The 24,983-nt window shown below is 35.8% G+C and overlaps 1 long non-coding RNA gene across 1 annotated transcript in view; it reads left to right on the top strand.

The window, feature by feature from the left end:
* Nucleotides 1-8,387: 8,387 nt before the first annotated feature.
* Nucleotides 8,388-24,983, top strand: part of LOC149166461 (uncharacterized) — a 201,984-nt gene continuing 185,388 nt past the window's right edge. The window contains exons 1-2 of the long non-coding RNA XR_016260137.1: nt 8,388-8,411; nt 8,557-8,579. This is a non-coding gene — a long non-coding RNA (uncharacterized LOC149166461). The remainder of the gene's footprint in view (nt 8,412-8,556; nt 8,580-24,983) is intronic.

The raw sequence follows: 24,983 nt of genomic DNA, 5'->3' as shown, positions 1-24,983 counted from the left end.
GTTGTATTAAAAGTTTTAAAAAAAATTAGTAATATATATATATATATATATATATATATATATATATATATAATCATCTCTTATATCTTATATATAATTGTATTAGTAATATAATAATCATGCCTCCATATATATATAAGTATATAATGTAAGGATGATTAGAAAAAATAATACTATTTAGTAAATATCATTTTTAAAAAATTGTAATTAATTAATAGTTTAGTTTTTTTGAGAAAATAAAAAATACATCTATAATTTAAAATTTAAAAGTATATCATAATAAAAATGAACTTCTCAAATGTCATGCATCATAGTCTTCCACTTATTTGTACCTTACGATAGCATTTATATTGCCTCAATATAATACATACTGCGTTTTTTTCTCTGAAAAATAAAAATGATAATCTAATTTTAACTATTTAAAAAAAAAAGAAAAATTTAGATAAAAATTATATTTCTTACTTTTGAATATTTTTATTTTTATTTTTTTTTAAATTGGAATGAGTAGTAACTTATTACTATTTATATTTTGAGAGAGAAAAACTTATTACTATTATATTAAATATGAGTATTTTGTAAATTTTACAAATAAACCAATTATAACATATTTGTAAATATTTAAACTTGTATAATTATGATCTCAGTGGACATTAACCATCATCATCATCAAAAATAAATGATTCACCAAATTATTTGAACTAAAATCTTTTAACAAAATTTAAATTTTAATCAAATTAATTAAAATTATATAAAATACAAAACTAATAATCCTCCCCATTTAAAATTTTAAAATTAAATAGAAATTCGATACTTTGTCTTGACTATAAAAGTAACACAACACACATCCAAATAACCTTTCAATCTTGTTTGATATTAAACGTAAGCAAAACAAAAAATTTCACATTAAATTTTAATCAAATTAATTAAAATTATATAAAATACAAAACTAATAATCCTCCCCGTTTAAAATTTTAAAATTAAATAGAAATTAGAAACTTTGTCTTCTCTATAAAAGTAACACAACACACATCCAAATAACCTTTCAATCTTGTTTGATATTAAACGTAAGCAAAACAAAAAATTTCACATTAAATTTTAATCAAATTAATTAAAATTATATAAAATACAAAACTAATAATCCTCCCCGTTTAAAATTTTAAAATTAAATAGAAATTAGAAACTTTGTCTTCTCTATAAAAGTAACACAACACACATCCAAATAACCTTTCAATCTTGTTTGATATTAAATGTAAGCAAAATAAAAAGTTTCACATTAAATGTACCCCATGGCAAAGCGTTACTATATCAACAATCATGATTATGATTGTACCCATTGGCCTTTTCTAAACTTGTGTTATTATAATAACTAGATACTTGCGTTTTCTAACCTTGTTTAATAGTTAAAAATGTAAAAATAAAATTACCTTCAATTTTAAAAATGTCAAACTTAAATAAACTTCAATTTTAATGATGCCTATGAATAACCTTCATTCAAACTGGAGCGTTCCACCTACGAATCTCTGCGATCATGATTTACAGTGATAGACACCTAAGGTCTCACGGTTCGACCTCGTGACCTGGGGTAGAAGCTAGAAATTGAAATTCAGAGATATCTGAATTTCAATGGAGCCCGCGGAATATAAGAGATTTTGTTTGGAATTGTGGATGCTCGTTGGATTGTAAAAAGGTGAATGTGCATTCCGGGGAGGGGAATCTATAAATTTGAATTGTGTCGAGGTAGCTTTTCTAACGGTGGGGAAGGATCTCGATCGATCGGTGGATCAAACGGCAGAATGAATTTGACCATTCACAAAAGCTAATTCCGGCAAGGGTAGGTGTGTTGTTGAAGTTATAATTCGAATTTTGGGAGATTGCTTTTTTTTTAAGGTTGGAATGATCTGTAGGGTCCGAAGGATCAAACATTGGATATAATTGAGAAAAGCGCATTACCGTTAACAAAAGCTAATCCATCTTCTATTTATTCCGTCTCCATCTCCTCCTCTTCTTGCCCCGCAATGCAGTCTCTCAAATCTCTGTGCTCCTCTGCTCTGTCTCTCAGGCGAGGTTGTGATGTCTTATGGAGCGCTCATCTTTGTTTTTGTTTGTTGTGCGATGTTTCTTTGATCTGTATCCATGGTTCTGTCTTGTGACTGTTCGTGTATGTGTAGTCTGTGGTCTTTTTATGTTTTTGTTTGAACATTCTGTTTGCATTTGATGTGATGAGTCTGAGAGATGGAGACAGAGATACCTTTAGTTTTTGGATGAGCAAATTCAGAGGCGGACAATAGATGCACGATGTGTTTCTGCCGGTCTCAGTGGTGATGAAGATCTGTATTTTTATCGGTTGTGTATTAATATGTTATTTATCATGATAATAAATAAGGTCGGTTTGTTTCTTTTCCCTTCTTTAATTATTACAAGTTGGTTAGTCTAGAAGGATAATTCTTTTGTTTCTTTTCCCTTCTTTAATTATTGCAAGTTTTAGTCTAGAAGGAAAATTCTTATCAGTTTGATTTTTAGCAGGAAGGACGGACTTATGCCAGAGAAGCAATTCTTATCAGTTTGATTTTTAGCAGGAAGGATCGTAAGAGGAGAGTAAAGCAAGAAGAATTAGATGATCATCTGTAAGCAAATTTAAATGATAATATTATGTAACGGTATTTTTTGTTTTTATTTGTTTGGTTTAATTTAATTTTCATTTTATTTTCAAATCTTCAGATTCATTCCTGGGAAACAAATTAGGCGTTCCAGTACTGTGCAAGAAACGGTGATGGCTCCAGCAGCAACATCAAATTCCAGAGAGTCACCCTTGAAGGATTCAAGTTGGTACCTCTATTAACCAATCCTACCTACAATTTATTGGATTTTCCATTTTCTAACATGAAAAGGTTTACATATATGTGTTTATATAATAACAGGGTTTTCCGTTTTCTAACATTAAAAGTTCTAAATATATGTGTTTATATGGTTTTCCATTTTCTAACATGAAAAGGTTTACATATATGTGTTTATATAATAACAGGGTTTTCCGTTTTCTAACATTAAAAATTCTAAATATATGTGTTTATATGGTTTTCCATTTTCTAACCTGAAAAGGTTGACATATATATGTTTATATAATGACAGGGTTTTCTATTTTCTAACATGAAAAGTTCTAAATATATGTCTTTCTCTAATAACTGTAAAATAATCAGAATTCTAGAAAATGTTCAAGAAAATATCTACACATACACTGAAATTCTTTAATTCTTTAGGTATATAGTCTGCTTTTTAATTAATCATGGCATTTCTTTTACTTCTGCCCTTTTTTTTTTTTCTAACTTCACCTAATTCAAACGTTTAATCCGATCATAGTTATTTCCATAAATAGAATGGATTCAACACTGTATATATATTGGATCTTTTGCTTTTTCTCTGTTTGGTTCTTTAGCATTTATTTTTCAGATCCGTCCCTGGGAAGCTGCAAGGCATGTGTTCGAATCCCATCCTTAGAAATGACAGTGGCTCCAAACGCACTCTGACAACATCAACATCAAATTCCAGGGAACCTCGACGGATTTCGGTGGGTACCTATATTAACTAATTTTACCTGCAATTTATTCGGCTTTTCTTTTTTCAAACATGAATAAGTCAGTAGATATATGAGTTTGTACGAGAATAGTGATAATGGTGTAAATTTCACTGGAGAATATGTGTACTGAAATTCTTTACACATTTATAATCTATTTTTTTTCACCTCTGCTTTTCTTCTTATTTTGGTACAGGTGTAGAATCCCTCCCCCACTCAATGACTCCATATATAAATCCCACGCCTCCAATGAATGACGATGCGAAGCATCCCTCCTCACGCCTCGCATTTCCCTTCCCACTCAATGCCTCCATATATAAATCGCACGCCTTGAATTAATGACATGGACGAATTTTTATTAAAACCAGTCTATCCCATTCTAAAATAAAATAACCACAGGTTACCATAGTTGAAACTTGGAAGCCGGTTGATGCCTAACTGATTAACTCAACCCTTCCCAACCTAGGTTAGTGAGCTGAGTGACATGGTATTTGTAGTCGTAGATTTTATTTGGAGATTAACACGTAATAGGGCAAATTTGACTATGATGGAGAATAGTCATATCACTCAGCAGTGTACCAATTATGTGGGTATTCACACGTTAATAATGAAGATCAAAGGCCGTAATCCTATGGGATTTTTACTTTCTATAAAGAATACCCACGAATTGCAAGTTATATTTTTTTATTAAAAAAATATAGAAATCAACCTTTCACGTTCTGGTCATCGGGCTACATTTTTACAGGTCTTATTATTTTATTAAAAAAATATAAAAATCAGCCTTTCACTTTCTCTTGTTATTCTGTTTGTGTTTGAACATTCAGTCTGCATTTGATGTTAAATGGCGAGTTTGAGAAATGGAGACACATATCTTTGGTCAACAAGTCTGCGTACATCTGCCGCCCTCAAATGGAGAGCCTCTTGTGAAATGTAAATCGAATTTCAATTAAGGGAGGAAGATCTGTATTTTTACCGTTGGTGTATTGATATGTTGTTTATAAAGATAACAGACGGAGATAATAGATGGAGTCTGTTAGTTTCTTTTCATGTTCTTGTTTTAATTATTAACCAAGGAAAATTTCTGATTAATTGATTTTAAATTTGGAATATTAATGTATTTTTATAGAAAGTATAAGACTTACACAATAGAAGCAATGGGAAGAGGAGAGTAAAGCAAAAAAAAAAAGTATACAACTATTTTTAAGTATATTTAAATTTACTTAAATGATAATGTTTTAGGAAAGTATTTTTTGTTTTTACTTGGTTTAATTTTCTAATTTTCATTTTATTTTTATCTTTCAGATTAGTAAAATAAGCTCAGAAAAATGACAATGGCTCAACATCAAACATCAATTTCTGGGGAGTGGCCCTCCAAGGATTCAGGTACTTACCTCTATTAAAGAATCGTACCTACAATTTATTGGGTTTGGGTTTTCTTATACGATAATTGACGGATAGTCATATGCTATGATATATGTGTTTGTACAATAATTGGGGGATAGTCTCAATGCTTGAAATTTTTTAGTAGATATATGTGTTTGTATTATAATGGAGGGATAGTCGAAATGCTAGAAATTTTACTTGATATTTTACTTGAGAATATCAAGGTTATACATATTCACCGAAATTCTTTACATATCTGTTTTTCAATCAATTATCGTTTTTTTTTTTTTTTCATTTTTTAAGTGTACCATCCCTCCATCGAATGAATGACTTGGATTGATTTTTATTGAAACCCGCCTAAATTAACCTAAATTAACCATGTTATCATGGCTGAAACTTAACTCTACCTTATTTAGGTTAACCTAGGTTAGTGACTTGAGTGACCATATTTTTAGTGATAGTCTTTATTTGAAGGAGATGGGTTGATTTTTATTGAAATGAGTCTAAATTAACCATGTTATCATAGCTGAAACTTAACTCTACTCTACTTATGTTAAACTAAGTTAGTGAGTTGAGTGACCATATTTTTAGTGATAGTCTTTATTTGGAGATTCATAAGTAGTAGGGCATATTTGGCTACCCTGGAAAAAAAAGTCATATCACTGCATTGTACCAATTATATGGTCATTCACACTTTTAACTTTAGAGTTAATGACGAGGATCAATGGCTGAAATCTTTTTGAGTTTTTTCTTTTGAAATCTAAGGATTGCAGGTTTATTATTTTATAAAAAAATATAAAATTCTCTTCATCACTTTGGATATATTTTTACAGATTTTATTAATTTATTAAGAAAATATATAAATCAGCCCTTAGCCTTCTCTTTATTGGTTCGATTACATTTCTACATACTAGGACGAAGGTTAATGGTCGAATTCCTTTAGGGTCTTTATTTTCAGCAAAGACTAATCACAAATATTATTTCTTAAATATTATTTCATAAAGAATTAAGAGATCCACCTTGCAACTTCTTTTAGCGTGTCAGAAATTAGATTTTTAAAAAATTAATTTTTTTTTTTTTTTTGTAAGCTAAGGCGTTGCTCTATTTTTCATTACTTAAACCAAAATATTACAAAATGGGACAGGTCTCCACCCGCCCTTAAGGGAAACCGGGCTTCGTTACCATCTAAAGTTTTTCAAAGCCATCCAAAAAAAGTATGTCACCAACCTATCTATCCACGCTAAATATGCATCTATCCTTACTACCAGTACATTGTTTGCTTTCTGATATAGTAGTATCTATATTTCCAAAACATCAAAACAACAAAACAACAATATATATAAAAACCTCCAAGCATCAGCTACATCTCTTACTGGTTCGGTGCATCTGTCTTTGGTTCGTTCTCTATCTTGACGCCCAATCCCCCTGCTTGAAGCAGCTTCATGATATCATCCATCTTTTTGTCTTGCATCAGTAGAGTGACTTGAATGTTTTTCAATTCCTTTTTCATGGTAGGAATGCCTTGAATCAGTTCAGCCATTTCTAAAGCCACCTGTTCCATAGCTTTAGCTAATAAACGCTTCATGCCCCAATAAACATGTAAAGACTGTTTATATAAGGACATTCGTCCTCGCGTATGTCCCAGATCAGGGAGATATTGCTCCCAATCCTCCATCTCAGGCTTTGAGTACCCCTGCATTGCTTCTTCCTCCATCTGTTCTATCATCCTTCTGATATTTGGATTTGTATCCAGAACATATGCAGCTTCTGCTTCCTGTAAACGCCTCCGCATGTCTTTCTTGCCTCTCTTTCTTCCTCTTACCTCACTAGCTGCTCCCTCCTCCACTTCCGAACGCTCATTCCTGTTCCCACGGCTGCCTCGCCCAGCAGGTCTCCCTCTCCCTCTTTGATTCACTCTTCCCCGCGCTCCTCTGCCCCGACCGCCTCCCTCCACCTCCTCTTCCTCATCTCTTACCAGATCCTCACTCTCCTCCTCGCTGTCCCCCGAATTCCGCGCTTGGGTCTTCCCTGTACCCGCTTTTCCTTTCGGACCTCGTTGAAACTCCTCTTCTGCAAAGAAATTTCGAATGTCGAAGTCTTCTTCCGAGTCATCCTGGATAGTCAAATAAACCTTTTGCATAGCGTCTTCAACAGTGCCCTTGCCTTTTTCCGCTGGAGTTGCTGTTTTACTCCTCGTCCACCTTCCTACTCCCCTGTCATGGTGCTCCGCCATCTTACAATCCTTCTGCTGCTGCAATTCCTCTCTACACTTCCTCGCTCTGCTCTGCTGCATTTGGAGATTCGCCTTTGGCTTTGGTCGATTGCATGCAATTCTTAAATGATCGTGAGGCTGCCACCTTGCCATCGTGAACCTTCGCTGCATCCTGGCTTTGTCATTAATACCCATTCCATATACACTTCCATGATGGGAAGCTAGTACTGCCTCGCCGCCATTACCACTAATTCTCCTCGGTACCTTACCCGATTTCCGTCTTGGGATGCTAAACCTTCCCATGGGTTGATTACTGCCACCCTTCATGACTTTAATCCCATAATCTTGAACTTGTAAATGTTTTGATCGCGCATTAAATCCTCTGTCCTTCCCCCTCTTTACTATACTCCAAGATCTTCTAATTATTTCTTTGCTGTGCGGTCGCATCATCATAATCCTGGTTTAATATAGTTTTTAAGTCATTCCACCTTGGATGATTTCTTATGGAATAAAACAAAATATGTGAAAGTTACATTTTATCTTTGATGCTAAATGACGAGTCAAAGACAAGACAAATGTACCTTTCTGTTAAGAAAGTACAAATGATCTCCCTTGGCCTCAATGGTGATGGAGAGTTTTTTGTTCAATGTAAATTGAATTTTAAGTAAGCGAGGTGGGAGATTTGTATTTTTGTTGGTGGTGTATTGATATGTGGTTGATAATGATTATAGATTAGGTTTATTTGTTTTTTTTTTTCTATTTTGATTATTGTAAATTGGTGATTAGAGAAGAAAAATTTTGAAAAGCAAGAAATATTAGACACGTATATTTAAAAGATAATGTTATACAAAAGTATCTTAGCCTTTTTATTTTATTTTTTAATTTCCATTTTTATATGTGTTTATACAATAATTGACAAATAGTGCTAGAAAATTATCTAGAAAATATCCAACTATATACTTATGTTCTGGAATTCTTTACATATATAATATGTTTATAATCAATTATAATTTTTTTTACTTTTCTTCTGATTTAATGTTATACTAAGGCATTTTTTGTTTTTCTTAAATTTAGTCATCTAATTTTCATCTTAATATCTTTTATGATTTTAAATGATAATGTGATAACAGGGTGTTTTTGTTTTTGTTTAGTTTAGTTCTTTAATTTTCATCTTTTAATTTTTTCCTTAGTTTAATTTTCTAATTTTCTTTTTCAGATCAGGTGATGGAAACAAAGCGCAGGGTTCCAGTCTATGGCACTATGACAACATCAAATTCAAGGAAATGACCATGGACGGATTCTAATTTTCATCTTTCAAATCAGTTCACGGAAGGATTCGAGTCCCCACAGAGAAATGACTAAAGAGTGGCACTAGGACAACATCAAATTCAAGGGAATAGTCATCCACGTATTTAGGTAAGTACCTCTCTTAACTAGCTACAACCTCTATTAACTAATCCTACTTACAATTTATGAGGTTTTCCTTTTTCTATCATAAAAAATCAGTAAATATATCAAACAATAATTGATCCATAATTATAGTATTAAAAAAATATCCACTAAAATTATATAACTATAGAATCTAGTTTTGAATCAATCATAAAATTTCTTTTACTTTTACCCTTCTCATGATTTTAGTTGAAATATACCATTCCTCTCAGCTCAGTACCTTCTATATATAAATCTTGCGACTCCAATGAATGACATGGAAATATTTTTACTAAAACAATTATATCCCATCCTAAAATAAAATAACAGGCTTGATGCCACTTATTAAATTAACCCTACCCAATTTACTTTTGACTAGGTTAGTGAGTTGAGTGACAATAATTTTATTCTTATTTTAGAGTCAGTGATGCCTTTATTTGAAAGACCCATCCTAAAATAAAATAACAGGATTGATGCCACTTATTAAGTTAACCCTACCCAATTTACGTTTGACTAGGTTAGTGAGTTTAGTGACAATAATTTTATTCTTATTTTACATTCAGTGATGCCTTTATTTGAAAGAGATTAACCTTTAATAGGGCAGAGTTTGCTATGGTGGAGAAAAGCTGTATCACGTAGCGGTGGTACAATTTATATCCTTATTCATATTTATATTTATATCCTTATTCATATTTATACCGATTTGAGATGCATTTTGTATATACATTTAATAAGTAGGGTCAATGGCAGATTTTTTTATTTTTGACAAAAATCAATTCAAAAATAATTATTTCATAAAGAACTTAAGTAGCAGCCTTGCAACTTCTTTTGGCTGGTTAGAAATAGCCTATTTAAGAAACTTTCCAATTTTTTTTGGCTATCTAGAAATAGGCCATTTAAGAAACTAAAGTTGGATAGATTTATAATTTTGAATTTTTTAAATACGAGTGTTTATCAAAACAAAATTGGTAAAAGTGAAATTTTATCTTATAAAATTTTGGTCAAGTTTGTAAATGTATTCATTTTATTAAAAATATATTTTTTTTACCTAAGTTTGTAAATTGAGTTATTTTATTAGAAATATAAATTTGCTATAGGATTAACTTAAATTTAAAGACACCCTTCTAAGTAAAGTGTATTTTCTCATGTTATTAATAGAATATGATATGCAGTTGACTATTTGGGTGAGTACCGACATAAAGATGAATTAAATAGGAAAAAGTGTGGAGTGTAAGAAGAGACATTGTTTAGTGGTATTTTAATTAAGACATTTTGGCCTTTGCATATTTTCTAATTAATTTTGCATCTATAGAGGTTTCTTTAAGTTTGAGTTGTGTAATATGTAGAATTCCACTGCCTCATAAATTTTTTAAGGCATAAAATACATTTGTGCCATCAAAAATGCATTTTAAACAACATATCAACATATGACAATTTTCCCAAGTTTGAGTTGTGTAATATATAGAATTCTAGCATCTCATAAGTTTTCCAAGGTACAAAATACATTTGTGCATTCAAAAATGCATTTTAAACAACATATCAACATATGACAATTTTTCCCAAAATTTTATTTCCAGATTGAGTTTGAGTTGTGTGATATGTAAAATTTGAGTGCCCCATAGGTTTTCCAAGGCACGAAATACATTTGTGCATTCAAAAATGCATTTTAAACAACAACATATCACAAATTTTCCAAGAAATGTATTGCAAGATTCTCTATGAAAAAATCCGAACCCTCTATTTATTAGATGTGGATGTGTAAAAAGAGGCATTGCTCTTGGGGATATCACATTTCACTTTTATAGTAAGTTTACCATTTATAAGTGAAGAGAACGCATATTGAGGTTTAGACAGAATTATTATGCTTCATTTTTATATCACATTTCATTTTTATAGTAAGGTTACCATTTACAAGTGAAGAGAACAAATAGTGAGGTTTAGACAAAGAATTATTATGCTTGGCACTCCATATTCCATATTTGAAAGAGACAATTTAATACCTCAAAGGTGAACTATTAATACACAAAATCGTATTACCTTTTGAAAAAACTTGTAGATTCATTTCATACTTTGATGTTCTTATTTCTGAACTCACTCTTTTTAAGAGACTATTTTTTTAAGATGGTTCATGGACACTGGGTGGCCGCTACATCCACAGGAAAATCCAGGCATATCAACCCAAAGGGATGTACTCGTCCGCCAAACACGCAGGGCCTAACCACAAGATCGTCGAGGAGATTTGACCTTGTGACCTCCCAGCAGGTGAGGTAATTAGCAACGAGAACTCGACCAACTGAGCTAAAACCAACTTCCCTCTAGAGTAATCTTTGGGTTAAGTTTTTTATTTTTTTATTCTCAGGTATTTTCAATAGTGCATGGTTCACCTTCTTTCTCCCAAAATTTGAACCATAATCCAAAGGTATATTTAGTCTCTCCTATTACACATTAGAGGGCTTTCAACTTTGGCCCAATATCACTTTGCATAAGTCTATTTTACTTGGATATATTCTCACCCTACCAAGTGTAAGTTGGTTTCTGATTACGCTAGGAATTTAATTCGAAGGTGATATGTGTAGCACTAATACTATAAAGAGGGAGTTGTTTATGTAGGGAGTTGTTCCATCTTTTAATAAAAGGAAAATTTTCTTTACTTATGAAGAGACCCTTATCCCTCAAGTTACCTGAAGAGATTTTTAAAACATCAAGGTTATTTTGGGATATGATTAAGCTAAGAGAATTTAAAACATCAATGGTCATCATGGGTGTTAAGTGTCATGACCAAGAGATTTTCAAAACATCAAGGGCTATTATGAGATAAGGTTAAGAGAATTTAAAGTATCGATAGTCTATCATGGATGTTAGATGTCATGACTAAGAAAAGGAATGGCATGCAAATCAAATGATCATGATTGTTAAGGACAATGATCAAAAAAGAAATGTTATTTAAATAAAATGATCGTGTTGATCACTTGATCATTCTACCAACTATATAAATAGATAATATTATATCAATTTCTTAATCTCAACCTAAAAACTTATATATATATATATATATATATATATATATATATATATATATATATTAATTTTAATTTTAATATACAAAGTAATAAAAAATATATCACACATTTTTATTTTCATATACATACTAAATAAAACTATTATATATACTTAAAACAATCTTATAACATATTTTTTATTTTAAAATATAAAGTAATAAGAAATATACATAGTATCAATATATTATATATTTTATTTTTCAAAAAGCTTCAAAATATTTATTACCTATAAAGAGATTTATCTTTAATTTAAGGGGTTTTAAAAATCAGAAGTCACCATACAAAAACGAAGTCGGCATGGAAATTAAAATTAGCGTTGCAAATTCCCCATGGATGTGTCATTGCATGGGGATGTGGGGATCAGGGTGGGTGCATGCCACCCTAATGATCCTTTGGTCATTTAACAAGGGGTGACGTGGAACTTGGGCGACATGCACCCCCATGTGAGAGAGGAGGTCGAGGTCACTCAATAGTTATTCTATTTAAAGACATTCTGGTGGATTTGTAGTGTTGTGGTGCCTTCGCGGGAAAGAGAGTCGGTTTCCTAGTGGTGGGTGTTTCAGACTAGTATGGGATGGACTTGGGAGTGATTTCAACCTGCATTTGCTAAGCAGGGTGGCGAGGATAATGGGGATTCTTATATGTGCATATTGGGAGCATTTGTCGAGGAGGGTCTTTGTTGTGTTTGGGGAGGTTGGAGCGGAGGGCCATCGGTTCAACTGAAACTTAATTTGGATCCTGGAATATGGTATGGTTGTTTGAAGTTGTATGGAGATTCAATTAATCTTGTCTCGCTAGTTTATGTCGTGGGTGTGCCAATATTGCTTCAGAATGAGTCGTGGAAGCTCCATTCCTGGAATGAGGTAAGAAATTGTGGTTCTCTCCCTTGGTTTGCCTCTTTCTTGTATGAAGAGCTTGGTTGCCAAGCTATAGTAAGGTGGTGCCAGGTGTTGGTTGTCGTTCATGGCAGTTTGACGTTTTGTGCTAGCGTTGTGGGGGGTTTGTTATTTTACTGGAGGGTCGAGGGCCTTGGATTGGGGGAATTGCACTCAACTTCTCCTCTGTTTGTTTTGGAAAGCCTTTTGGCCCTTGATAGCATGTGTTATATGTCCATTTCAGTGGGGGGAGAGGAAGCCATGAGGTTTGGTGATCTGGTACTGAGTTTATTAGAGTTGTGCTTGAGTTCAGTTAACCACCTTCTATATCAGTTTGAAGGTCATGAGCTGTTTGTGTCTCAGTGGGTTAACAGAGGAACTTGTGCAGCTGGTTATAATTAGGCACTGACCTGGGATGTATCTTATGGTCACTGTCATTTCAACGCTTTTATGGTGCCTAGTGGTAGCCGACCAAACCATTGTGGGGGTCCTCTTGATTTTTATACCCAGTGTTTTGCAATGACAAGGCTCTTTGGTTCACTAACTTGTGAATGGTGTTCTTGTTTGTGTTGGAAGCTCCATAGTTTTGGGGTTGTTGACTTTCATTTTGGGTGGGGGATCAATTGGACGAGCATCGCCATCAGCTAGAGAGTGGCCCAGTTGACAATGCCTCACCAACAAGGACATGTGAGAAGAGGCTTGGGAGAAAGGGGGCTACATGGGGGGGCATATGCAAGAAGGTCATGGATAGGGTTAGGCTGTAGGCCCGACCCCTGCTCAATCATCTGGCACTATATCCATCCCCCCTTACTTGATGATATCGACATTGTTTTGTGGAAAATTACTCACTCTAGACCAGCTTGGTTGAGCTTGTCATGTGGATCGAAATGTTGTCATAAGTTTCATGAACAATCTTCAACGCAACTAGTGGCAGATGCATGATCGCTTGACCAACCTGATGAGGGGGTAGAGGGGTATTCAAGAAAAGCTAGATCGATTTGAAAGAAAACTTGCCTATATGGAGAAGCATGTCCATTGTGATTTCAGGCCTCCACCATCTTTTGGCCCGGGACCATACCACCTTCCTCTAGTCAACTCTTCTGATTTCTGATGGTGGTTGGTTGTATTTGATCTTGCAGTTTTTTTGGTATCACTTGCCTTTTTAGTTATGGTTTTCTATGTTATTTTGGAAGTTTTCTTGTATCTGGGTTTGCACCTACTATCCAATAAATCTAGTAAGAGTGAGGCTAGTAGGATTTTGAGAAGTTGTAATTTGAGATGTAATCTTCTTGCTTAATAGAAACTCTTTGATTCACAAAAAAATAGTGTTGCAAACATCCCGATTTCAACACGAAAAATCACGAAATCGTGATTTTTTGGCCTAGATGATGTTCGCTGATTTTTACCAATATTTTTTTCATTTTTTTGTTTTTTGTTTTTTAGACCCTTGTCAATTTTATCTAAATACCGATATTTTTAATGTTATCAATATTTTTTTATCAACTATATATGCTTAGATCACCTCTATATCAAAATATTCATCTTTGTATATAAACTAATTTAGATCACTTCTATATTAAAGAAAATTGTGTAGTTTTAATTTATCTAATGATGTTTCATATCTTATTTATATATTTAATATTTAAAAAGTTTACAAGGATTTAATTTTCCTCAAAATTTTCAACCATTATTTTATTGGATAGTAGTGTTTCATTTTCTATTCCTAAATGAATTAAAGGTTGTTTTTTCACCAAGCTATTTTGGGTGCATGCAACTTCATTATACCATTTAGTTATTTACTTTTTCTGTTAAATATTTGTCATTTTCAATATTTATAATAACTCTTTTACTTAAAATAGAAATTAAATGAGAATTCATTTTATAATGACTTGCAAGATAAACATCACTTGTCTAAATAGACAAATTCAAGTGGTGAATGCTTTCTTGGTGTTGTGTTATACTCTTTGGATGTAGATTTTGCAGTCATGAACAAGGCATTAATTGTAACATGTAGATTGGGCATTTATCCATGAATGTTATCTCGAGTTCAAGGCTACTTTTTCCTTTCTGCTTTCATACTTTTTGGCCCATTATAATCTAATATGGGTTAAGGGATTAGGGTTTTAACCTAATTTGGGTTAGTGGATTAAGGTTTTGGACATTGTGAAATACCTAAATGTTGTATTGTGAATGTTAAATTAATACATTGAAGAAGATAGATGTGTGGTTCTACGTGAGCCTATTTTTCTCAATTAAAGGTTTCTAGGCTAAATCTCGGTGTAATGTGTGTTTGTCATTTTTGTTCTTTCTAAGTTAATTTTAGAATCTATATGCATTGCTTCACTTGAAAGGTTTAAAACTTACATGCCTAATCTCAAAGAATGGATGTAGATCATATTAGTAATATAGCATGTGAAATGTGAAATACACTTTTTCCCATTATAAGAGAAGATGGCTCTTAAAAACTCTCTACAAACTTTGTTCATTATTGTTCTACCTTATAATCTAACCTCACTCACCTCTCTTTTTTTCCAAATAATACATGAACATTAGGCTCCACAAGCCTCCAAGCACAACATTCTATTTGAAGAAAAATTAAACGCACATACGTAGTATTCACATGACACAAATAAACAAAGTATGTTTTATCAAATCATTTTACATGTATACATCCTCCATTGGTGCTTCGCTGCTACTCAAGGACCAAACTACTTCGGTAAAGGAAATGCTTGCCAGTCTAAGTCTCATCCCATGCTTGTGTCAATAATTATCTTGATAGGGTTCTTCGTTTGTATATAGGAATTATGGGTTGCTTTTCAACTTTTGCCTCCCTAAGAGCTATGGATTTTCTATTTTACCAAGCAAATTGTAGGGCCACTTCTTCTCCTTACACTAACTAGGTTTATCCCACTTCTTTGAGAGCTACAAGCTAATTTCCTTTTCCCTCTTCTATAGTTCTACTTGATGTGTTCATTTTTTTTTTAGATTCTCAAAAAGTGATTTGACCCAACACTACTTTTGCTTCATGATTCTACCTAGCATGTAACAATGAAGGCTTCTTTGGTCCTTAAGAGCTTTGGGACCTTCTCAACTATTCCGTGGTTCTACACAACTACCTTTGTTGGGACCCTTACCACAAAATTTGGCACCCTAGTGCTAGGTCGCTCTAGATCCCCAACAACAATAGGACCCACCACCATTGTCACCTTAGCAGTGAAATTCCCCGCTATTTTGTGGGTGGATGTTATCCCCACAAGGTGGGCTTCCTCAACAAGACTTATAAGTTAGATGAATAAAGGGATTCTAGCCCAATGACTCTTTAAGAAGCTTGCAAAATTTAACATTCCAAAACAGTCTTCAATAAAGTATAACTCCAGGTGAAATGAAGTAGCTAGGTCAAAGAAACGGTCGCTCAAGATAGGCTTTGGAGATGCTCAAATTGATGCCACTTTGAATTTAATGATTTTAAAAAGTATAAAGTGATAGAGAATAGAGGACAAGTGGATTGGCTCAACACTGAATTTCTTGACATATGAAGTCAAACAAGGAGTGAGTCAATCGCTGAAGACCTTGGATGGCATGGGAAGGAGAGAGGAATAACCTCTCAATCCAACCCTAGCAACTTTCCAAATTAGGAGACTTAAGGTCAAGGAATGCAATCTAGTTTCCTTGATGGATACTTGATGATAGATTTTGCATGAGAAGATAATAGATTTCATAAAAGATGTTGCAATTGTTAATATGACACATGGAAAATCCTACTTTAACAATTGCAGCAAAATGGAAGATAATACTCACAATAAAATACCACTATTCATCTAAGCATCACTTCGTCAATCCAAAAAAAGTTCCAACATTCAAAACATATCTTTCCCAAGACAATTCACCTCACTTGAAATATCCAAAGCCAAAATTTACAAGGAAAATCGCAGAAATTTCATATTGCTATGAGATTTCTCCCCCAAAAATCCATGAGAAAATGAGAGGAAGTGCACCTATATTTGTAAAGGAGGTGCTAAAATTCCCTCATAATAAAATAATAATGTTTTAACCTAAAATCCCCTAAGTTAGCCTAAGGAGGGGCCAAAGGCCCTCTCTACATATATTAAGCTAAAATATTACAAGTTGGGGCTTCTAAATCCACATGTACTAAATCTATGGGCATAAGCCCCCAAAAGATGACCCTTCTCCCTAAATGGAAGACAAGAAAGGGGTGTTGGTACCGTGTTTAGCTTCCAAAGGCCCTTCAATCACATAAATTCTTCAAAAATTCTTCCAATCGGCTACCTAGAAGCCTCTAAATTTAGGCGCATAGCGCCAAATAGTGGACACTCAACCAAATCAATTATTAGTGCTCCAAAAGAGGCTTCCAAAGTGGGTGGAAAGTCCATCTACAAATGATACAACATCCCCAACAATAAGTACACGTGGGATCTGAAATTTCCACTTGGCCCTCTTACCAATGACCAAACCCATGAGCTCTTCATAAACCTCCCAAGTTGGGTAGTTGTGGCCACAATGTGGGCTTGCTAACCTTGAGGGCCACCAAACATCTCATCTTCTTTCATAAGCAATGATTCCGAGAAGGGAAACCGGACTCAACATTACTACAGTGGTGACAAACATGGGTTATATGATGCCATGTGAGCAATAAAGAGACCCAAATGAAACCAATCTACCCCAATACTTAGCAAGGAATTGTATCAAATGTGATAACCAATTGTTTCTCCACATAACGAACTACCAAAGAACCACCCCTATGTCGGTTCCACATATGCCAGGTTGCTTATCATCATTTTATAAACAGACTTTAGTCGGCTCTGCTCCTTTACTTTAAAATCAATTTCAAAACCAATTATGGGTTGGCCTTGTATTGCAAGTATGGTTTTGGCATATTATAGGTCTGCCCATACGTAAATTTCAACGGTCCAACATATATATTAGACACATAAACCCTATTTTTACTTCTGATATGCTCCTCTATGCAACCTTAGGCTTGATCCAAACGAACTTCCTGGGTTGATGTCTGGTCATGACCTTTGCAACTTGGTTTGCTGGTACCTTTACCTCTGTAATTCCTTAGGAGCTCAGCGGCTCAGCCTTCTGTAATTCCCTCTACAATTTGTTCGCAATTTCTGTTTTCTTTCTTTGACAACTAGTTTAAATGCAGCCTCAAATGTTCTCTATTATAGGTCTGCCCTCAAAATAACAGGGCTCTGAGTTGGCCTGAGATCTTTTCTGGGCACTTCCACTGTTTATTTCTAAGTAGAGTCTATTCTTCAATGCTTCCAAAACATAGGAAATACATTCCTACAATTTACATTCCATTACGTATCTGTTGCCACAGATCTTTCATACGTTCGACATAGAAAGAAAAAATTACAAATTACAACAGCGTTATTTCCACAGTATAGTTTTCCAAGTGTAAGCAAAAATTTCTAATTTGGGTCTTGGGATATACACATCTTCATCTTTTGGGTTGCATAGGGGCTACAAGTCAACATTGTTGTTGCAACATGCTATGCTTTGCCACGTCCAGGCGTCCAGGTCTATGTGCTGATGTATATACTTGTGAACAACTGACTTTTATTGGCATTCCATTCAACATAAAAGAAAATTTCTTCTTTATGTGTTGTCACCCAAATATCACCCAGATATTTGGGTGTCATACTGAAACTGATTTTGATTTAATATGGTTACTCCTCACTTGGTACCCAGCAGAGTGGTGGGTAACGTCTGGCTCCAACTCGGGGACAAGTTTGGACAAGTTTTCTCTTGAGAACTCCGAAAGTCTGGTTATAATCAATATGTCAAATGAAGTCAGTAAGTTGAAGTTAGTGACCCAATGCAACCATTCCCTTATTTAATTAGTGAAATTCCCTCCTCCTCTATGTTTGATTGCAAAAATATTGTGGACACATCAAGGTATGGATAGCTATAGGGTGGAATTTCCATCAAGAATGCACGAAATGATTCATATTTAACATCTTTGAAGGAAATTCCAAGAAGAATGCACGACATGATTCATATTTAACATCTTTTATTTCAAAGCTCTTGTGTAGTTATTGATTGTAGCATATAGGTGCAAAGCTCAAGGCTAAGGCATCATCATGTACATACCCATCCAACACCATCTTCTTAGCAGATCCTAGTGTATGAGGTATGGTTGGTACCCCTTTATTTTTGCCTCTAGGCTCTCTTTTTAAGGTTAATTCTGTGAAAATTCAATCACTGCAGTAACTGATTTATTTTTCCTACTTATTCCGCAATAAGTTATTTATGAAATTACTTCAATAAACATTAAAATAAATACTGTTGCAGATATCACACCATAATACAGAAACAAACAATAACACATTGACACAGATATTTTGGATAATAGTCCCCGGAAAAACCTAATGTGAGAAAACCGGTGCAGCAAGGGAGGATTTTATTATTCAACAATTTTTCTGTACAACAGGGTGCCAAACTTGCTTACCCACAGAGAGAAATAATTCTCCAGCACTTCTCCCAATCCTAGTGTAAGCCCGACTGACCTCTGCGTGGCTCTCAAACCCTCTGCATCAGCCCCTGCTTGACTGTGTCAGCCCTGGGCCTCTCTGTGTCACTCACGCAGGCCCAACAAGTGACTGCGTAGTCTTTTGCTGCCTCTGCGTTTGCCTGAAAAGCCCTGCGTCTGCCTCTCTTGCCTCAGCGCTGATCTCCAGTGGTTGATCCCGCCTCTCTGCTCCGTACTAGCTGCCTCCTGACTACTCACCAGACCATTGGTTCAATTTCTCAGCTAAACCCGCTCCATAAATTGAACTGACTGGTCTCCCTTAGTGTGTTCTCCAAGTGACCTTTAAGCCTTCTTTTATACTTTTCTCATTGACAAATCAACGGCCGAGATTAAGTCCCTAATCAACATCCAAGACTAGATCTAGCTTGATCCATGACTTTTGGACCATTCTAACACAGTTTTATATTAATACACATTAATATTTTATTTTCCCTAAGTTTAGACTTAGGGACTCCATTAAAAATATTAATTATTTTAATATCTCCCAAACTGTTTAGAATCTGCCCAAACCATTTCTGGGTATTGGAGATCTCATGTTCTTTAGCCTCTCCACCAATTTTCGTGGCTAGATCACATCCGATGCTACCCCAAATAAACACTCCCTCTTAGCGAGGATTGTGCTCTAGCAATACTCCTCACTGAGTATCACCATGATCATCCGACATCGGTCCTTGTGCTGATGCTAAGAATCCTTGCCCAACATGCTCTGCACTGCTGCATTTATCACTCCCATTTTTGCTACTGAAACAGGTTCTTTACCATCCCCATCTTTTCCTTGAAGTAGTAAAATTTTGTCCTTCCAAGGGCCTTGGTGAGGATGTCTGCTACCTGTTCTCTTGCAGGAGTGTAGCTCAACTATACAGCTCCTCGTTGGACACAGTCCCTAACAAAGTGACATCGGATATCAATATGCTTCGATCTATCATGAAACACTGGATTCTCGGAGAGCTTGATGCAACTTTGATTATCACACATGATCCTAGTCACCTCCATATTCCTTCTGAATAGGTTCACAAGCAGTTTTCTAAGCCATATGGTCTCACACGAAGCTGTGCTTGTTGCCATATATTCTGCCTTAGATGAGCTAAGAGCCACGGACTTTTGTTTCCTACTGCACCAGGAGGTCATTCCTGATCCAATGTTGAAACAGTACCCAGAGGTACTTTTTCGATCATCTGAACTTCCTGCCCAATATGCATCAGTAAATCCACTCAATCTGATATCCTTACTCCTGGTGTACATGAGTCCATAATCGACATTTCCCTGTAAATACCTGAGAACATGTTTGGTTGCTGCCCAGTGCGCCCTCTTTGGTTCCACCATGAACTGACTGAGGGTGTTGACAGAGTAGCAAATGTCTGGCCTGGTATTGACCAAATGCATCAGGGACCCTATGAGCTGCCTGTATAGGGTGGGATCGACATCCTTGTCTTCTGATGCATCAATCTTCTTCCAATTGGTGATCATTGGCATAGCCATAGGTCTACAACCCTCCATCCTGAATCTTTTCAGGATTTCTGTAGCATACCTCCCTTGCCCAAGGAAGATTTCTCCCTTCCGCTGCCAAACTTCCAACCCTACGAAGTAGTGTATTCGTCCCAAATCCTTCATATCGAATTCTGTGGCTAGATTCTTCTTGCAGTCCCCAATGAGTCTGGATGATCCTGTGAGAAAGAGATCATCCACATACAACACTAAGATTAGCGGCTCGTTCTCTGCAACCAGATAGTAGAGATTCGGATCCGTGTTACTCTTGACAAACCCCATCTTCTGCGAGTAGCCATCTATTCGACCATACCATGTTGTCGGTGCCTGTTTCAGCCCATACAAGGCTTTCTTCAATTTGCATACAAGAGACTTCTTTTCATGAGTTTCAAAGTCCTCTGGGTGTTCAATGTATATCTCCTCTTCTATTACCCCATTCAGAAATGTCGCTTTGACATCCATCTGATGGATCTCCCATCCCATCTGGTCTGCAAGAGATATCACGGTCCTAATAGATGTATACCTGGCTACTGGGGCAAAGGTATCTTCATAGTCAATCCCTTCCTTTTGAGCATACCCCTTAGGCACAAACTTGGCCTTGTATTTTTCAATACTGTCGTCTGCAGCATATTTGATCTTGTAAATCCATCTTGAACCTACCACTGATCTGTCTTGAGGTCTTGGCACCACCTCCTAGACATCATTTACCATTATGGAGTTGTATTCCTCTACCATTGCATCTAGCCAAACCTGATGTTGAGCCGCCTCCTTGAAACTGGCAGGCTCTCCATCCTCAGCTACTAATGCCTGATATCTATCTGGCTGTTTTTGCTCCTTCTTGTTGTTCCTTGGCACACCGATGAAGTCCTCTGCATCTCGTAGAATCTGATGAAGTTCCCTGCTAGTTCTTCCTCTGCTAGTAGGTGCTTCTGTTCGCTCCTCCTCCTCATCCTGAGAATCTTCCCGTCCTAAGGAAGAATTGTTTACTTCTGTTGGTTGAAGAGGCTTAATCAATGGCTCCTCTTTCGACTGCTCCTCAGAAGGCATCTCGCGAGATCTTCTGAAAGCCGTGTCCTCCATGAACTTTACATCTCTTCGTACTACTACCTTCCTGCTCCCTGGAAGATAAATTATGTATGCCTTAGCGTTCTCTCTATATCCTACTAGATATCCCTTTTCCGCAGTCTGATCCAACTTCTTCCTCTTTTCTTCGCGTATGCGACAATGTGCTAGACTCCCAAATATCCTAAAATGACTATCTTTAGGTGTCTTCCCTGTGAAGACTTTCTTTGGAGTAATCTTGCCCACTGCCCGATGAGGAGTCTTGTTCTGAACATAGACTGTTGTGTTGCATGCTTCTGCCCACGAGAATTTTGGCATGCCCTGATCATACATCATGGTGCTAGCTGCTTCTACAATAGTCCTGTTCTTTCTTTCTGCCACCCCATTCTGCTCTGGATTATATGGATTTTCCACTCTCTTTTGATGCCCTCCTTAGCGCAAAAATCAGTGAAGTCCTTATCGACATATTCTCCACCATTATCCGAGTGCAAAAATTTTATTTTCTTTCGAGTCAGATTGTCCACTAGAGCCTTGAACTCCTTGGATTGATAGAAAACCTCATCCTTGGTTTTCAGAAAATAAATCCTAGTTTTCCTTGAGTGGTCATCAATGAAGGTAAGGAAATAATCGACACCACTAAGAGCTTTGACAGACATAGGTCCGCAGATATCAGAGTGTATCAATCCTAGTACACTCTTGGCCTTGTGTTTGCTCCTAGGAAATGTTGCCTTGGCATACTTTCCTAGAACACATCCCCTGCATACATCATCTTGTTCCGTACTCAGATCCGGAACTTCTGTTAGAGTGCTCCTGAGAATTCTCAGAGCTCCATGGTGCAAGTGACCCATTCTTCTGCGCCATAGTTCGTTTAAGTCCTTGTCTCCATGACTGCCTATTAGTGCCATTGGTGATTCTAGTTGCAATCTATACAACCGATTACTTTTGATCCCGATCTGCACTTTCTTTTTCCAGCTCGGGTGTTTGACGTATACCTTCTCCTTGATGAAGTAGACGTCATAGCCCTTGCCTTGTAGTTGTGACATGGAAAGTAAGTTCATCCCCAATCCTGGTACATGCAGTACATTTGTAGCACGGAACCGTTCTCCCGATTCTGTTTGAAAAACTATGGTACCCTTTCCTACTGGAGTACACTTTACCTTGTTCCCCATGGTGATCTGAAAGTTCATCTTCTCTTCTCGATATTCTGAGAAACACTCCCTGATTCTTGTCATATGCCACGAAGCTCCACTGTCTATATACCATACTTCTGATGATGCAACACTAGTCATACACGCCACTTCTTCTTCTAGCCTGGAAGCCAACATAGAGAAATCGAAATCTCTTTCTCTTGTGCAATCTTTTGAAAATCTGTGTGAGTCACTTGACGTGGATGCCTCTGCATCGTGGTCTTGACCCATAACTGATTTTCCCTTTCTGTTTGTGATTACTTGCTTTGATACCATGTGAAAATTCTATCACCGCAGCAACTGATTTATTTTTCCTACTTATTCTGCGATAAGTTATTTATGAAATTACTTCAATAAACATTAAAATAAATATTGTTGTAGATATCACACCATAATACAGAAACAAACATTAACACATTGACACAAATATTTTGGACAACAATCCCCGGAAAAACCCAATGTGGGAAAATCGGTGCAGCAAGGGAGGATTTTATTATTCATCAATTTATTCTGTACAACGGGGTGTCAAACTGGCTTACCCATAGAGAGAAATAATTGTCCAGCACTTCTCCCAATCCCAGTGTCAGCCTGGCTAACTCTTGTGTGGATCTCAAACCCTTTGTGTTAGTCCCTTCTTGATTACGTCAGCCCTGGGCCTCTCTACGTCACTCAGGCAGGCCCAGCGAGTGACTGCGCAGTCTTCTGCTGCCTTTGCGTTTGCCTCTCCTGCCTCAGCGCTGATCTCCAGTGGTTGATCCCGCATCTCTGCTCCGTACTTGCTGCCTCCTGATTGCTCACCAAACCATTGGTTCAATTTCTCAGCTAACCCCGCTCCAGAAATTGAACTAACTGGTCTCCCTCAGTGTGTTCTCCAAGTGACCCTCAAGCCCTCTCTTATACTTTTTTCGTTGACAAATCAACGGCCAAGATTAAGTCCCTAATCAACGGCTAAGATTAGATCTGGCTTGATCCATGACTTTTGGACCATTCTAACACAGTTTTATATTAATACACATTAATATTTTATTTTCCCTAAGTTTAGACTTATGGACTCTATTAAAAATATTAATTATTTTAATATCTCCCAAATTGTTTAGAATCTGCCAAACCCTTTCTCGGTATTGGAGATTTCATGTGCTTTAGCTTCTCCACCAATTTTCGTGGCTAGAGCACATCTAATGCTACCCCAAATCAACAAATTCCACAATGCTATCATATACTATAGGATTCCTCTCAGACTCATCATAATACAAAGGAGATGACCTGAGTTTCTCAGCTGAAAACAAAGAGAGGTCAATTTCCCTGACATTTCTCATTATTTCCACATTTATTTCAAATTTGGTTGTTCGGCTCATATTCCTGGCTGTAACAATGCATTCCTCATTGTAAGGAATGCATTTAAGAATTTGCACAAATAATCTGAAAGCTGGGTTTTTAAAAGCCTTGCACCCTTTTGACTCTTGTACATAGTTATTAGCATTTGTACTTGATTCACTGGGTGTGCAATTCATCACTAGATCGGTAAGATGATTTTTTAATGGGGATAATGATCCATCTGCTGTTATTTTCCAGGTAGTAGGATAAATTGATTTCAAAATGAGAGTCTGCATCCAAGGAAAAACATATTTGCACCTTTTTGAGCAACTATGTATGGTATCTCATCTGGTGACCTATGTTGTAGTCCATCCCGTGATTTCTGTATAGAAACACCCTTAAAACATATTTGCACCTTTTTGAGCAACTATGTATGGTATCTCATCTGGTGACCTATGTTGTAGTCCATCCCGTGATTTCTGTATAGAAACACCCTTTCATCACAATGCTCACCAACAAAAACAGGTGGTCCATCAAAGTACAATACATACAACCAACCATTGCTCTGTTTTAGGCACATATATAGATAAATGGATGTTCCATGGCTGTAGTTGTATTCTTCAAGATCTATAATGTCCTTTTTAGTTGTATCCAGATTATAATTGCCACCTCCATCTTTTTTTTTAATGTTGAGCTTATTATAGTTTTCCCTAGAATATTTTCCATTTTCATGATGCCTGTCATGCCACTGCTTATTTGGAACAAGAAGCATATTATTATGGGCTACAGAGTTGTAGATTGAAAGGGGTTCAAAAGAATTCTTCCTTGTGTTACAACCATAATATTCAATG

Source organism: Pinus tabuliformis, chromosome 5_1, assembly GCF_031772625.1.
Source record: "Pinus tabuliformis cultivar Carrire ecotype Pingquan chromosome 5_1, CPIR1, whole genome shotgun sequence".
NCBI classification, from domain to species: domain Eukaryota; kingdom Viridiplantae; phylum Streptophyta; class Pinopsida; order Pinales; family Pinaceae; genus Pinus; species Pinus tabuliformis.
Note: the sequence above shows the minus strand (reverse complement) of the source record. Positions and strands in the feature narration are given on the sequence as shown.